Here is a 15,251-nt window from a genome sequence, read left to right on the forward strand (position 1 = left end):
ATTCCATAAGTTGTCTTTTTTGTTTTGTCAATGGTTTCTTTCCTTTGCTGTCCAAAAGTTTTAAATTTAATTAGGTCCCATTTGTTTATTTTTGCTTTTCTTTCTTTTTCCTTTAGGAGGTAGATCCCAAAAAATAACGCTGCAATTTATGTCAAAGAGTGTTCTGCCTATGTTTTCCTCTAGAAGTTTTATAGTATCTCATCTGACATTTGGGTCTTTTATATGTTTTGAGTTTACTTTTGTATATGGTGTTAGAGAATGTTCTCATGTCATTCTTTTACATGTAGTTGTCCAGTTTCCCCAGCACCACTTATTGAAGAGACTGTCTTTTCTCCATTATATTTTCTTGCCTCCTTTGTTGTAGATTAATTGACCTAAGTATGTGGACTTATTTCTGGGCTCTCTATTCTGATGCATTGATGTTGGCCAGTCTCATGCTGGCCAACATTACTATAGTTTTGTATATAGTCTGAAGTCTGAGAGGGTTATGCCTCCAGGTTTGTTCTTTTTTCTCAAGATTGCTTTGGCAATTTGGGATCTTCAGTGGTTCCATATAAATTTTAGGCTTATTTGTTCTAGTACTGTAAAAAATGACATGGGTATTTTGATAAGGATTGCATTAAGTCTGCAGATTGCTTTGGGTTGTATGGCCACTTTTAACTACATTAATTCTTCCAATCCAGGAGCATGGGATATCTTTCCATTTCTTTGTATTCATAGTCTCTTCTTTCTTTCTCCATACGGCTAATATCTTTAGTCCTCTTTTCCAGGCAGTTCTTAATGCTGGTCTCTGCCTGATTGTAACCACGTCAACTTTTTTAAAAGTTGCAGATGGCTTCTCACTATTTCACAAATAATGTACATGATGGTCCTTCAAGGAAGTCTTGAGTATTAAGAAAAAGAAGTAGGCACTAATTCCTTGTGTCCCTAGGCTAGCTATGCTACAACTTCCCCACACTTTGTTATTAAATCCTAATTATGCTCTTATCAGTTTCCTAAGTGCCAGCTTCATGTTACCTGAGTTTTTTGTCTTTGCCCAGCAAGAAGCAGGCACCAACGTAAGTTTTGACATTTATGGTGGAAATGTTAGGGAGAGATAAAGAAGAGGAAGGAGGAAAGAGGGAGAGACTTTAGAGCTTTGTCTTCACTGTGCAGTGAGCTGAACAGTGTCTTGAATGTGCCCAGTAAATACTGGCCATGAGATTTATAATAAAAGACTTCTGAGCCTAGAACTTCATTTCTAAAGATACTCAAGATGCAGCAAGGCCCACACTTACATATATTTATCACTGTCCTATTGGCAAAACCAAGAGAAAGAGTTTAATAAGAGGTTAACTCAACATCAAATACATCAAACAGAAAGTTTATTTTTAAAAATAACTTTATTAGGGGACTTTCCAAACATACGCAATAATAGGAAGTATGAGACAATAAACCTCCCTGTATCCATCTCCCAGCTTCAAAAATTGTTAATCATTTCTCATCTATTCCTCCTTCTGTCTTTTTGCAGATGATAAAACTCTTCAGTATTTACCACTGATGACAGTTCTGTTTTATACATAACTGTCATGCCATGATCACATCTAATAAAATTAACAAAAATTCATTTATAGTACCTAATACTTAGTCTATAATCTGATTTTTATGACTGTCCCAAGGGTTCTTTTCAGAGGTGGTTTGGTCAAAACAGAACTCAAAGTCCATATACTGCATTTCATGTTACGAATTTAAATCTCTTTTACCCTTTTATAATTGGCTCCCTGTTTTTTCATGCCATTGATTTGGTAAAGAAACCAGGTCATTTTTCCTTTATTGACTGTTCAACATTCTAGATTTGACTGATTGCTTCCTTGAGGTTGTTTTAAAATTTGACCCTCTGCCCTTGTATTTCCTTTTAGGTCTAGAGGCTTGATTAGATTCAGATTCAGTTTCTCAGGCAAGAAGACCTTAGAGTGGTTCTGGGTACTGATTTTTGTCATCTGATGGCCATATTGTCTGGTTGTTGGATTTCTTAGTTTTAGGTTTTGTTTCTTGTTTCTTCTTTTTCTTTCTTACTTAGTTGATCTGTTTCTTTGGTAAGATTCAAAATGATGCTACACTTACTATCTTTGCCTAACCAAATTAAAAAAAAAGTTGAGATTTACATAGACAAAATGACTAGGCAAAATACCAGTGGTTCTGAGTCTCTCAGCCAATTTGTATTTGAAGAAAGTTTCTGCTTCATACCCAAAGGGATTGACTGTACGAAAGGAAAATTTATAAGATAGGAACACTTAAGAGATTGCTGAATGAAAAATTATGAAAAGCACATCACTAATTACTGTATTTAGAAGTGAAACTATTAAAAGTCAGGATGAAAATAGCTGTAATGTAATGAGTCATTTGCCAATTATTGAGCTTATGGATTTCCAATGCCACTTGCTTCAAGCCCTTTTCCTCTTCCTTAGGTAATTTTTGGTGGCATTTTAGTGTTTTCTTTTTTTTTTTTTTAACACCTCCAGAAATTGCTGTGTGCTGATAACTGACCATAAATTGTACATGTGGAGAGACACATAAGAGATTATGACTCAGGATCCATGCTGTGTTATTGACTGAGATACACCATGAGCGGATTGCACCACAGCTGAAGATTTTCAGAGCAGAAAGTAGTTAGAATTCTGCTGACTACCTACTATGCTATCTAGTGCTTGGTAAAGAAATAGAAACATAAATCATGAAGGTCAGTGTGCTCACTGGAGAAGAACAGTGCATCACCCTGCTTCTCAGGTGCTAGGTGTGTTTGGTTATCGGTCTAGGCCATGGGTTTGCAGCCATGATTGCACCTGGGCAGCTTTTAAACCTGCTGATTCCCAAACTCTACCCCAGAACTGAGTCTAGGTCTCTGAGGCTGGGTCATAGGCACTGGTATTTTGAAAAAGCTCTTTAGGTGGTTCTAATATTGAGCCAGGGCTGAAATTTAGCCAGCAAATAAAAGGTGCCATTTATGGGTCTTACTCTGTGCAAAAGACTATATCGGAAATCTCTTGCATATAAAGAAATTGATGTTTGAAAAGATGTTATTAGCTCACTGTCTTGCTACGAAGAATTTCACATCTGTTCAGTCTGGATTCAGAACTAGGGATTTTGAAACTTTGTGACCCAAAGTAAGACAGGAAATTTACATCATAAGCTAGAACACTCAATGTAATGAAACACAAGTTTAACAAATAATCTTATTTAGTATGAATGCTCACTGATCTTTTCTGTTTTATTTAATTTAAAAGTTACTGTTCAAAACCCACTAAAATGATTTCATGACTTGCAGTTTGAGACACTCTTCTAAACCATGACATTGCAGATTTCCTGTTTCAAACACATTGCAAGATCTTTTCCCCATCAATGCCTTCTCATATTTTGTCTTCTCATCTGGAAAGCCCATTATTTTATTCTCTGCATTTTTTAAAGGTCATTAAGTTGATTCCTGACTGAAAAGCATTTCCCAGACTACTCCAGTTTATTGTGTTTCTTATTCCAGTGCCTACAGTTATCACACGGAGCTCATCACACATTTGTTTACACTAAATTATATAACATATCGGGATGCTCTGTAATTGTCTTCTGTCTTAGATGGCTTTGTCTCCTTGACTAAATTTAACCTTTCTGAGGGCAGTGATCAGATTGTATGCTTTTGCTTCTGTACTTTTCGACATGTCAAGCACAGAGCAGGGAACATGGCAAATGCTAAAATCAGCCCTGTGACCCTAGACAAGTCAATCTCTGAGCTTTTATTTCTTCCTCCTTGAAATGAAGGAGGCTGTTTTAGGTTAATGCTAAAGTCTCCCCCAGGTTTTTAAGTTTATTTGTCTATAGTATCTATGAACGTCTTCTATAAATACAGGAATGAAGGGAAAAATATTAAACATTTTTATGAGCAATCAAAGAAAAGTTCTTGTGTGGAAAGAAAAAAGGCTGAAACTATTTGGCATTTTTGATAGGCAAAATATAAACTCCTCCATGCTAGCTCTGAAAAGATAAAGAACTTATTGGAGTTTGGAAATGGAGTTGGGCCTTGTGTCATTTGGATACTGAAATGTGATTATTCACAGGCTGCTCTTCTTTTTCAAGTTGAATGAATAGAGAGGTAGCAAGAAATATCCACAGACTCTTATCAAGCCAAACTGATTACATAATAACACAAGGTTTAACAATGAATGTAGGGTTGGGCTGTGTGGAAACAAAGGCAGCATGATTTAGAAGAATATTGAATACAATTACATTTTAGATATTATTTGTTTTCAAGTGGTAAGTTAACATCACTGAGGACCTGCCCAGTGGTTTCTGAGGCCAAAGGATGTGGCTAGCTGGTTCAGTTACTTGCATTCTTCTGAACTGGAGGCTGCTGGCAGGGGAGTCAGAGAGGTAGTTGCCGTGTATGTGTGTTAGGGAGTGGGAGGTGTGGTGAATAGATCATCTGTGGTCTTTACCTGCTTAACATTCATTTCTTCTTTGTTAACAACACTCCTTGTCCTTTGAGGAACCTCCTCTCTCCTGCTCAGTCCATGTGGTTTGGATGTGTACTGGGGGTGGGCAAGCTGTCTCCCTTGACTTTTTTCAGACAGAGGCACATGACGCAACCTGGCAGTGCATATTACAACCATGGTTATAATGGTTAGTTCAGAGATGGGCACAGGATCTAAGTGAGTCCAACAAGACTCATTCTTTGACCTGCTTTCTTGTTAACAGGACCAATTGCTAAGGAGGTTGGGGGAGGATGAAAGCCTTGGGCTGTAGGTCTTGGCCCTTATTAGAGAAAACAAAAGCAGTGCAATGAAACCATAACCATGATATGAAAAGAAATTGAGTCCTAACACTCTTTGAGCACTTGAAGAAAAAAAAAGAATTTTAAAAAGCATTTTTTTGGCCAGTCCTACTCTTGGGATTTATAAGCACCTGAGCCAATACATTCCAACCTCCTTCACTGTAGGGTTTCATAAGTCAGTTTGAGTTGGGTACCTATTACTTACAACTATCCTGACTATACAGGAGTTGATTCATAAAACCAGGATATCTTCACTCTTGCTCACTGCTAACCTCTCTCATCTTATCGTTTGGTCAGAGAGTACCATGTCTTCTGCTTTTATAAAGCCCAACACTTATTTCTTCTCCATCTGAGAACAGAAGTTTCTCCAACCTTTTGCATCTTGTCTCCCTGCCCTCTTCCTCCACAAGTCAGCATGTGTCTCACAGTTGCAGGTGGCAGGAGAGGAAGAAATGAGGTCCAGTCTCAGGCCATGATGCCAGTTCCTTTGTGTGGATTAGAAAACACCTCTCCCTCAGAGGCTCCCTCCACCCTTCTTTGGAGACCAGGCTGGATCTTAACCCTGAATTGCTTGCCACACCTCTTCCTCAGCCAGAGCACACTGCAGGGTACAAATGACACAACACTGTGCTGAGGCCCCACAGTACTAAGAAGCAAGAGGTAGAGCCAAGAAGTAGAAAAACAAGCCCTCTGCTGCCCACACCCACTATTATCTTCCTGCAGGTGTTGACAGCTGTAGACTCTGTGTCCCTAGGCATCCCCACACTGAGCGTCCCCCACCGTGGTCTCAGTAATGATCACAAATGCTGATGATAGCTGGAAAAACAGTATCACTTGTCACTTGAAAGCAGCGTTTCCCAGTATCATTTTGGTCTTAAAGTGGTATCTTTTCTGGAGGGCCTTCCTGAATTCAGTTTGGCGATCTTTACAGCCAGTCTTTAATGACGAAAGTCAATAGTTCAAGAAGTCCAGTGGGAGGTCACTTGGCCACTGACCACTGGAAGAGAACAGAGCACATGGTAAAACAGAGCATTTGGCAAGTCTCCGACAGCACATACCAGTGACACCTTCAGGAGTCATTCTAGGGGTCCTAGCTAGTCTTTAGTTATTTCAGTTTCCTGCGGTCCTGAGGGAAACCCTCATCACTGTGTTGGAGATAGTGGAGGAAAAAGCAGGAAACACGGGAGGAAACGGAATTTCACTGGGCAATCTCCAGTGGCGCGCGGGTGACACCGCAGTGCAGGCGGGAAGACAAGACCCTAAAGGGGATAAGGGCGGTTGGGAAAAGGGGCGAAGTTCCAAGGATCGTCATGGGGCGCAAGCCAGGTCCCAGCACTTTAACTATTTTTATCCAGGCAGAGGGGCGACTACACTCGGCGGAGAGGAAAGGCAGCCCGGATGGTGGTCCCTGGAATCGCTCCCTCCCTGCCGGCCCCCTCCCCCCTTCCTTGCAGCCTCCCCTTCCCTCCTCTCCACCCCTCCCCGCCCGTACTAAAACAAGGCGGGCGCCTTTAAGAGGGAGCTCGGTTACCCTGGGGGCGGGAACCCCTCGGCAGATCGGGAGGCGGCGGCGCTCGTCCGCGATGCTCCTCACTTTGTGCCCCAGCTCCCGCCACCGCCGCCGCCGCTGCCGCCTGGATCGCCACCGCCACCTCCTCCTCTCCCTCCTCCTCCTCCTCTGCCTCGAAGCGTCGTTTTCTGCAGCTGAGGAGAGAAGTGCTATGTCAGGAAAGTTCCGGCAGGGACTGAATGGGGCCATGCTCCCTAGGCTCTCCTGCGGGCGCCCGCGCGCAGCCCTTTGTATGAGGTGAGACTGGGGGTCCCCGGCCCCCGGGACAGGTAGCCGCCCGGGGGAAGCGCTCTGGTGTGCCGCGGTGCGCAGGGTGTGCGGTTGGGTGGAGTGTGCGGCGGAGGAGGAGGCTTGTTAGACCGAAGTTGTGCCGGAGAAGCTCGGGTTTTCGGGAAGATTTTTGCAGCTGGACTGGAGGGATTTCAGCGGCCAGCGCCACACGGTGGGGCCCGGCCGAGACTCGGTGTCCGCGGGTGCCGCCTCGCCTCGCCTCCCGACACCCCTGCCCCGTCCCCTCCCCTCCCCAGCGGTGAGGCCTTCGAGGAAACCGGTCGGCTGCAGGTTGGCACCCACTGCCGGGCTCTCTCCTCGAGATGCTGAGCGCTGGGAGTGAGAGGAAGGGGACGGAATCCTCCTGAACTTTTACACTCTGGGTTCCGTCACTCTTTAGGGGCGAAATTCACCTCGTTTGCCCAAGTCGGCAGGCTCCTTCCGCGCTCCAGCAGTTCTGAGAGGTCGCCGCTTACTTGCGGGTGAGCTTTCGGCGCTGTGAATCTCAGCCTTGGTCGGTGTTCAGCGTTGCACTGATTTTAGTCCTACCTCCTCCGCCGCCCCTTTTGGGAAACATCTTTTTTTTTTTTTTTTAAAGAAAAAAATTTCCTGGAGGATTAGGATGCTAAAACAAACAAACAAGCAAACAAACAATAAAACCCAGCAAGGTATCTTTGTGAAATTTACTCCTAGGGCTGATCTAAATGTTCAAAGTGATCATTTAGTCCCCATGAAATATTTAGACTTGGTCTTAACACTTAATGAAATGCAGGTATCCCTGTAGTAGGATGCAGGGTTTTTTTTTTCCCCAGTGAGCTAAGAAGAGGTTTTAACCACGTTTTTTAAAAAACAAGATTTTCTCTTTGTTTATTGGTGAATTTGGTTTTCTTAGGTTAAGAAGGCTCCAACTAATTTTTAGGAGTAGTAATTCTAAGAATAGTAAATAAAACCTGACGTTTCTTGCATAATCCTACATTGCTTAAGATAGTTTTACTCTTGAATGAGCTATGTAATGTGTATAATTATTTCATGAAACCCAATATATAAATACATTTGTTGCACAATGGGTAAATTATCTTTTTTCATGTATCCTGTGGGTGAAGGAAGCCCATTTTCTCACACCTCCAGGTCTCTACCACACCTGTCTATTCCTGTTTCTGTCTTCTCCATTCACATTGTATATGTCTAATGTCAGCTACAAATCAGAGGTGCTGATGACAAGTCCCTGTATTTTCTGAAATGTTGCATAGCCAAAATTTTAGTGATGTCATCGATTATATCATCCAGATTATTTTGAAAAATAAAAATAGAATGTGGCAGCTTGTTTAAAGAGAAAAATGTCATGAAGTATTTAAATTCTTAGTTATATTCATTACATATAATTTGTATGTGGAAAAATGTTACCAAAATAGAGACTATGGCATAAGACAACTTATTTGAGGAAATTCTGAAAGAAAGTCATTCCAGAATAAACATTAATATCACAACATTTTGTTTGGGATATAGGTTTTCATCTCTGAGCATAGATTTGTCCCTTTGCTGTCAAATATACCAGAACTGAAACTTTAAAAAAAGATCTCACCATCTCAAGCATTTTCTGAAAATTTGCAGCAAACTGAACATTCTTGGAAAAAAATTTACTTAGAGACAGTCCTTTGCTTAAAACCCTAACTGCAGTTACTATTTTACCTTAAGCTGGCTGGGTTCCAGGCAAGAATGTACTGCATTCAGTAAGGATTTGGGGTTCTAAAGTGGATGTGACTGAGTTCTTAGAATTGTGTTGGTTAATATGAGTACCTTGAGATTTGGTATGTGATTTATTTGATTTGAGATGATTATTGTGTGAATGATTCTTTTTGAAAATAAATATATACATTCACATATACATCATATATAATACATATCACAAGTATATATCACAAAACCCATATCTATGTATAGATATGGGTATACATATACTTATGTGCATCTGTATATCTATAAAAGGGAAAGCTGTTCAGGGACTCGGTAATACTCTTGCACTAAGAACAGCAGGTCTGAAAGATCAGAATCTAAAAATAGTTCATGATAGGACTTGTCATTTCTTCAGCATTTTCATCAATATCAGTTAAATTAAAGAATACTGTGTTTTCCAGTTTTTCTTGTTTTCTCACAAGGCTTGGACCAGGGACCCAAATGCCGGTGATACACATATTTATTAAAATGGACTGAATTATCCCACCAGTGGATGATTGATCAGTCATTTCCTAAGCTTCAATAAAGTATCTTCAGTAGCTTGTCAATATAGTGTTTTCTTTTAATACTTCAAAAATGGCCTTCAGGGCATTCCCCATGGGTCTGGGCTTAGAGAGGAGACCTCAAAGGCATGGGAGGCAAATCTCAAGGAAGTTTTGGTACTCCAATGTGTGAAATGACGTCCTGAGTATTTGATTTGAGGGAGGTACCCAGTGTTGCTTGGGAAAATAGTACCTGTGATAGGATGCTCCAATCACACAAGCAATGCTTTGGATATTTCTTATCATATTCCACAGCTGAAGCTGCTACATTTCAGCATAGGTATGAAAATTTTAAATGAAATGATTTTTTAGACTGACTTTTTCTTTAATTTGCTAGGCATTTACCAAAAATGTATTCTTATTTGCTACAAATGCCCTTTACTTTGTTGCATGTAGCAATTTTTCCTTTTTCTTCTCTTTTTTTTGAAACTATGACATTTGTATGTTTAGAGTGAGTTCTTAGTGTTTGCTTGAAACAGGCAGTACCATATTTCATGGAGTTGGTGTTGTGTCTCTTCGGCTTAAAAAAAATAACATTTGAAATGTTTGAGCCTGAGATCACAGACTTTCAGAACTGATGGGATCTTGGTCAATTATAGTTTCAGTTTCCTGGGAATTTTCTGTTTAAGGCCAGATGTGGCCCTGATTTGAACTGGATGATCCACAAAATAGGTGCTTTTGCAACCACAAAACATGGAGAACATTCCAAATAATTCTGCAGTGTGGGCAGCCCAACATGCTTTAGTGTTTAGTTGGCTTGAGGCAGTATGCCATGCTTGTAAAAAATGGTTTTTGAAGCTGACAGCAAGCTGTTTCAGGCTTTGAGTTTGACACATAGGATAAAGTGCCTTTTCACCTCTATGCCAGTGAATATGGACAGGATTGGTAAAAGTAATTTGTTCCCATTTCTGCATGACAGAAGATTAAGGAAATTCAAGCATGAAACTAGCTTAATATACTGGAAAGCTCATTCATGTTCATTAAAAATGTAAGGAAGAGTTGAGAAGGTAGGATTTTAACACAGCTTTCAGGTCTTGGGCAAAAGAGTGTATTTGCAATTAAGGTAATTTAGTGGTCACCTATTGAAATGAATAATAACAGTGTTATGAACAGTATTTCATTTGAGTGATAATCTTTCCAGGTCCAAGTTTGATTAAAAAACATCCCCAGCCAGATACTGTACCAATCACCTAGCGTGTATGTTCATTGATTCTTAAATAATTTTCAGTTGAAACTCGTGCGTGTCATAGGCATAAGCGTTATGTACCTTTGGGGTTTTCGACCAAAGCATCTTGGTTGACTTCTTTTCTGTAAGTTGATGAAACCGAACCTATATCATTGAAGTATTTAAAAAATATTTTAGGCAACTTTTTTAATGTGGAAATTTCTAAGGATTTGCCTTGGGTAGGAGGTACAGACGGGACAGGATTCTTTATTGTAGCTGTTATCTCCCAAAGGAAGGTGCCTTCACTTCTTATCTTTTTTGGAACAAAAACAAATGCATAGGTAATTTAAGAGAAAGAGCATTTGCAGGCATTTAAAGATGCTTAAAGTTTGGGTTTCATCTCAAAGTTACCTAAGAATCAGTTAACATCTATGCCAGGTGTTCAGTACACTTTCCGGCTGAGGGGGCCTTCTGCTGATCTAAGGTGGTCCTGGGAGGATGTAGATTCACAGGGAGTTGGACTACAGTATAGCACAGGGACTACTGTATATTCAGTGATGTGAAGTAATCTGTAATGAAAAAGAATATGAGAGAATACGTATATATTTATATGTATAACTGAATCAGTATGCTCTACACCAGAAACTAATGCAACATTGTAAATCAACTATACTTCAATAAAATAAAGTGGGAAAGAAAAAAAAAGGAGTTAGAGTGGAAAGGAGCTAATTCCAGGCATAGATTCATTGCCTCCCAGAGGGAAAATGTTTGCCTAAGTGTGTACTTCTAATAAAATCCACTTTTCACCACTTTAGTTTATTTTTTCCATTTCCTTCAGGCTGTATATGAAGTATGGTTCCTGCTCCATTTTGATTAACCTTGCACAAACCATGATGACTTCTAAAGTTTCACAATGTTCAGCACTAGCAGAAATTCTGTTCTTTAAGCCTTTCAATTTTTTTCCCAGCAATGCTTTTCAAATGTTTTCCTTTCTTTTAAATTATTGAGTTCTTTAATGATACATTATGAGTTTTGAATTTAAGTTTCTGCCATTTTCCATAATAAACCTTGATTAAATGTGCTACAACTTAAAGGAGCAATGATGTTGGGAACTTCACATTTTTGTGCCTATATTTCATGCATAGTTGCTCAGGTTTCAAATCTTTAGTCTTTATTTGTATGTATAGAAAATTTAGAAAATCCAGACAAGCCAAAAATCAAAAAACCAAAACCAAAACCAAAAACACACACAAACCCCCACCCCCAATAAAAAGGAAAAGGATAATTATGCCTAGAGGCAACTGTTGTTAACATTTTGGTATATATTTTTATATACATATTAGAAAAATCCCATATTTCATTTTCTGAAAATGATACTTCTTATATGTATTTCTTTAAATTTTCATAGAAAGATGAATTACATTCCATATCATCTATGTCTTTTGTAAATAGCTGGATCTTTGCTTTTGACTGGAGAGTTTAGTCTTTCTGTGTTTAGAATAAAGACTGAAATACTCAGATTTATTTATTATCACATTATGATGTGTGTTCTAGTCTGCTTTTTCTCTTTCTAGTTTCCTTTGTTGCCTTCTTTTGGGTAGGTTGATTCCCTCCCCCTCCTTTTTTTTTTTTTTTTTTTTACTTTTTTTTTGTATTTTGAGGGTTAGGGGACTGGCTATAAGCTCCATGTCTATTGTTTTAGTGGATGCTCAGGCAGTTTTACTATGTATACTCATTTTAATCTAGTCTAAAGTTAATCGTATCTTTGCCTTCTGCTGTAGACTGAATTGTGTCCCTCCAAATTCATGTGCTGAAGCCCTGACCCCCAGTGTGATTGTATTTGGAGATGGAGCTTCTAAGGAGATAATTCAGGTTAAATGAGCTTGAATGGGTGAGGGCCTAATCTAGTAAGACTGGTATCCATACAAGAAGAGGAGGAGACACCAGAAGCATCTTTCTTCCTTGTGCATGTGCACAGAGGAAAGGCCATGTAAGGACACAGTGAGAAGGTGGCTGCTCTTAATCACTCATGTTGCCTTTATCATTTTAAGGTTTTGTGATTTTTGACTATGAGCTGCTCACTTTCCTTAGAACTTTATTGGTGGTAATTCTTTCAGGCCTGGGTTGAAGGTGAGTTCCTCCAGAGGGGAAATATATTTAGCTTCTGCTACTAGATTGGACACTCTGTTGACCCAGGTGCATTTTAAATCAGGTTTCTGCTTGAGGGCTTTTTTTGGTTTGTTTTTTGTTTTTAATCTCAGGGATAGTTTGTAGTTACACATCCTTAGGGGAGATCATTTTCCTTCATTAGTCTAGATTTGAGAACTGCAATTTTCTATGTTGTCTCTTTTGGCCTGAAGGACTTTATTTTTTGTACACATTTCACATAGTGAATTAGCCCTTTGAAGTCCTGGTTGCTGTTTGGGATCTTCTAACAAATGTAATTCTGTAGTCACAACTCAAATGATTTAAATTTGACTTTATTAAACAACTGTTTTGTTTCTGAGATTATGGGCATGTACAAAATAGGATATCTTTGTTATTTAGGTTAATATGCAAACCTTAACTAACCACTATAGGGTGTTTGCTTTTGAAAAGAAAAAGCAGGTACTAATGTGTTAAGGTACGATGGCAAAATGCTTACTTTTCTTTTTTCCTTTTGACTCCAGTTTTATAACTTATCGTTGTCCTCTGCTATACATTTTGAATTTCTGCATAGGATATTGATATCAGCCTCTTCTCTTCCTAAATCCTAACCTTCACCTTATGTACAGTCATTTAGTATTTAGTTTATATTTTGTTCTTTGGGAAGTTAGTGCGGGCAGTTTTAAACTATTTGGTTACATCTGTTTACATCTTCAAGCTTGAAAGATACAGAAGCCAACAGGACTAACAGCAAAACCTTACTGAATAGCAGCATCATTGGGGCACTATCAATGGAGAACCCAGTAGCAAACAAACACCACAGCCTCACCCCGGATTCTTTCTCCCTTGTGATTTTGTGATGCATGATGAGAAATTGTTCTTTGGTGTTTAGAATACAACCATTTTATCACCTTGATTTATTTTTCATTTCTAAAGGTTCAGAGTGAATAGTCCAGACTTTCTTTAAAAAATTTCTTTGCTAAGACATGATTTTTTGATGGGCAGCGCATAGGGTAGTTGTTGGGAGATGATATACAGAACTTTGAGTTTAGAATGACAATTGCATAATGATTTTTACTTAGCGCATCCTTCCCATTATTGGATGTTCAGCAAACTTGATTGAAAATTAAAATTTAGAAATAATAGAAATGGAAATAAGATTGTGTTAAAGGAGATAATCATTTTTATTCATGAACTCTGCTTTATGGCAGAATTTAGTAGAGAGTCCATCTAGTGAGGTTTCAAGAAACATTTTCTTGAATTTAAAATTGTTTGTCAACAACTTGGTTTTAGACTTTTTTAAGGACCACATGCATTTTGTAAAATTTTATTTATTCTTGCAATGAAAGATTCCTGCTTTTAGTCTTCATTTATTTGTTTTATTTTACCTCTTACTTCTTATGACCTACTTTCTCCCATCCTTCTCCCATCAAAAAATAAATTAAAAAGAATACAAAATAAACTGTAACTTCAAATCTAAAATGTATAGGCATACTTATTGCAGGTTTGGTTCTAGACCACTGCAATAAAGTGAATATTGCAATAAGTCGGGTCATGGATTTTTTTTGTTTCCCAGTGCATGTATAAGTTATGTTTACATATACTGTACTCTATTAAGTGTGCAATAGCAATATGTATAAAAAAATGTATATCCCTTAATGAAAAAAATACTTCATTGCTAAAAAATACTAACCATCATCTGAGTCTTCAGCGAGTCACAGTAGTAACATCAAAGATTATTGACCATTGATCACAGGTTACCATAACAAATATAATGTATAATAATAATAATATAATATAATTATATAATATATAATGTAATATGATCATTAAAAAGTTTGAAATATTGTGAAAATTACCAAAATGTGGTACAGAGACATGAAGCGAGCACATGCTGTTGGAAAAATGGAGCCAAAAGACTTGCTAGACGCAGGGTTGCCACAAACCTTCAATTTGTAAAATGAAATAGCTGCGAAACACAATAAAGCAAAGCATGATCAAATGCCTGTACTAATCTTCAGCCTAGCACATTTGGATATTTCTTAGTGGATAATATCTTTGAGTGTGGCATAGAGAATGTTGTGAGAAAATATGGACAAATAAATGAGGAATTATGTTTCCTCTATTTTCTACTCGTGGGGCATCCTGAGTTTTTCTTCACAGCACACACAATATGATGTAATCTAGTGGTTACTTTGTGTTTATATGTGTGTTTGGTATGAGTCAGGGTTCTCCAGAGAAACAGAACCAATAAGAGATACATGTGATTTATTATGAGGGATTGGCTCTTACGTTTATGGAGGCTGAGGAGTCCCATAGTCAGCCATCTGCAAGCTGGAGACCCAAGAAAGCTGATGGTATAGTTCTGTGAACTGGAGGGCTGTTTGTGTAAGTACCAGTTAAGGGTAGAGGAGTGAGGTCCCAGCTCAAACAGGCAGAGTTCAGATTCCGCCTTCCTCCCTCTGTTTAATTTATTCAGGCCTTCAATGGATTGGATGGGCACTTGGGGGAGGGCAGTCTGCTTTACTCAGTCTACTAATTCAAATGCCAATCACATCTAGAAACAGCATCACAGACACGCCCATAAATAATGTTTAATCCCCAGGCACCCTGTGTCCCAGTCAGGTTGACATGTAAAATTAACCATCACAGTGAGTCTTCCCACTAGACTTGAAAGTTACATAAGATCAGGAGATACACCTGTTTTGTTCAGTGTGTGCTGTGTTTAGTCAGAACTTGGTTTAGAGCAGATGCTTAATAACTTTGTTAAAGGAAGGGAATGAACATAAAGACGTGTGTAAGTTAAGTTGAAAAGCATCTGTCAAAGATTTGTATAGCATACGTGGACACCGTGGTGGAAGACTGAGTATCAGGGCGAGATATGCAAGTGAGGGTAATTGTAGTCAGCACAGGACGATTGTGTTGACATCTCCTTTGTCTTTATTTGGTGGCCGCTTTGAATATTAAAACTAAAGCCTTCGTAGATTTATGAGTTCTGAGTATTTTAAGTGTGACCTTTAGATTTTT

The 15,251-nt window shown here is 38.9% G+C and overlaps 1 protein-coding gene across 6 annotated transcripts in view; it reads left to right on the forward strand.

The window, feature by feature from the left end:
* Positions 1–6,370: 6,370 nt before the first annotated feature.
* Positions 6,371–15,251, forward strand: part of GPR63 (G protein-coupled receptor 63) — a 115,626-nt gene continuing 106,745 nt past the window's right edge. For all 6 annotated transcript variants that reach the window (XM_064486833.1, XM_064486835.1, XM_064486836.1 and 3 more), the window contains exon 1: positions 6,371–6,605. The gene's annotated coding sequence lies outside the window, so the exon portion shown is untranslated. The remainder of the gene's footprint in view (positions 6,606–15,251) is intronic.

Source organism: Camelus dromedarius, chromosome 6 (genome assembly GCF_036321535.1).
Source record: "Camelus dromedarius isolate mCamDro1 chromosome 6, mCamDro1.pat, whole genome shotgun sequence".
NCBI lineage: Eukaryota > Metazoa > Chordata > Mammalia > Artiodactyla > Camelidae > Camelus > Camelus dromedarius.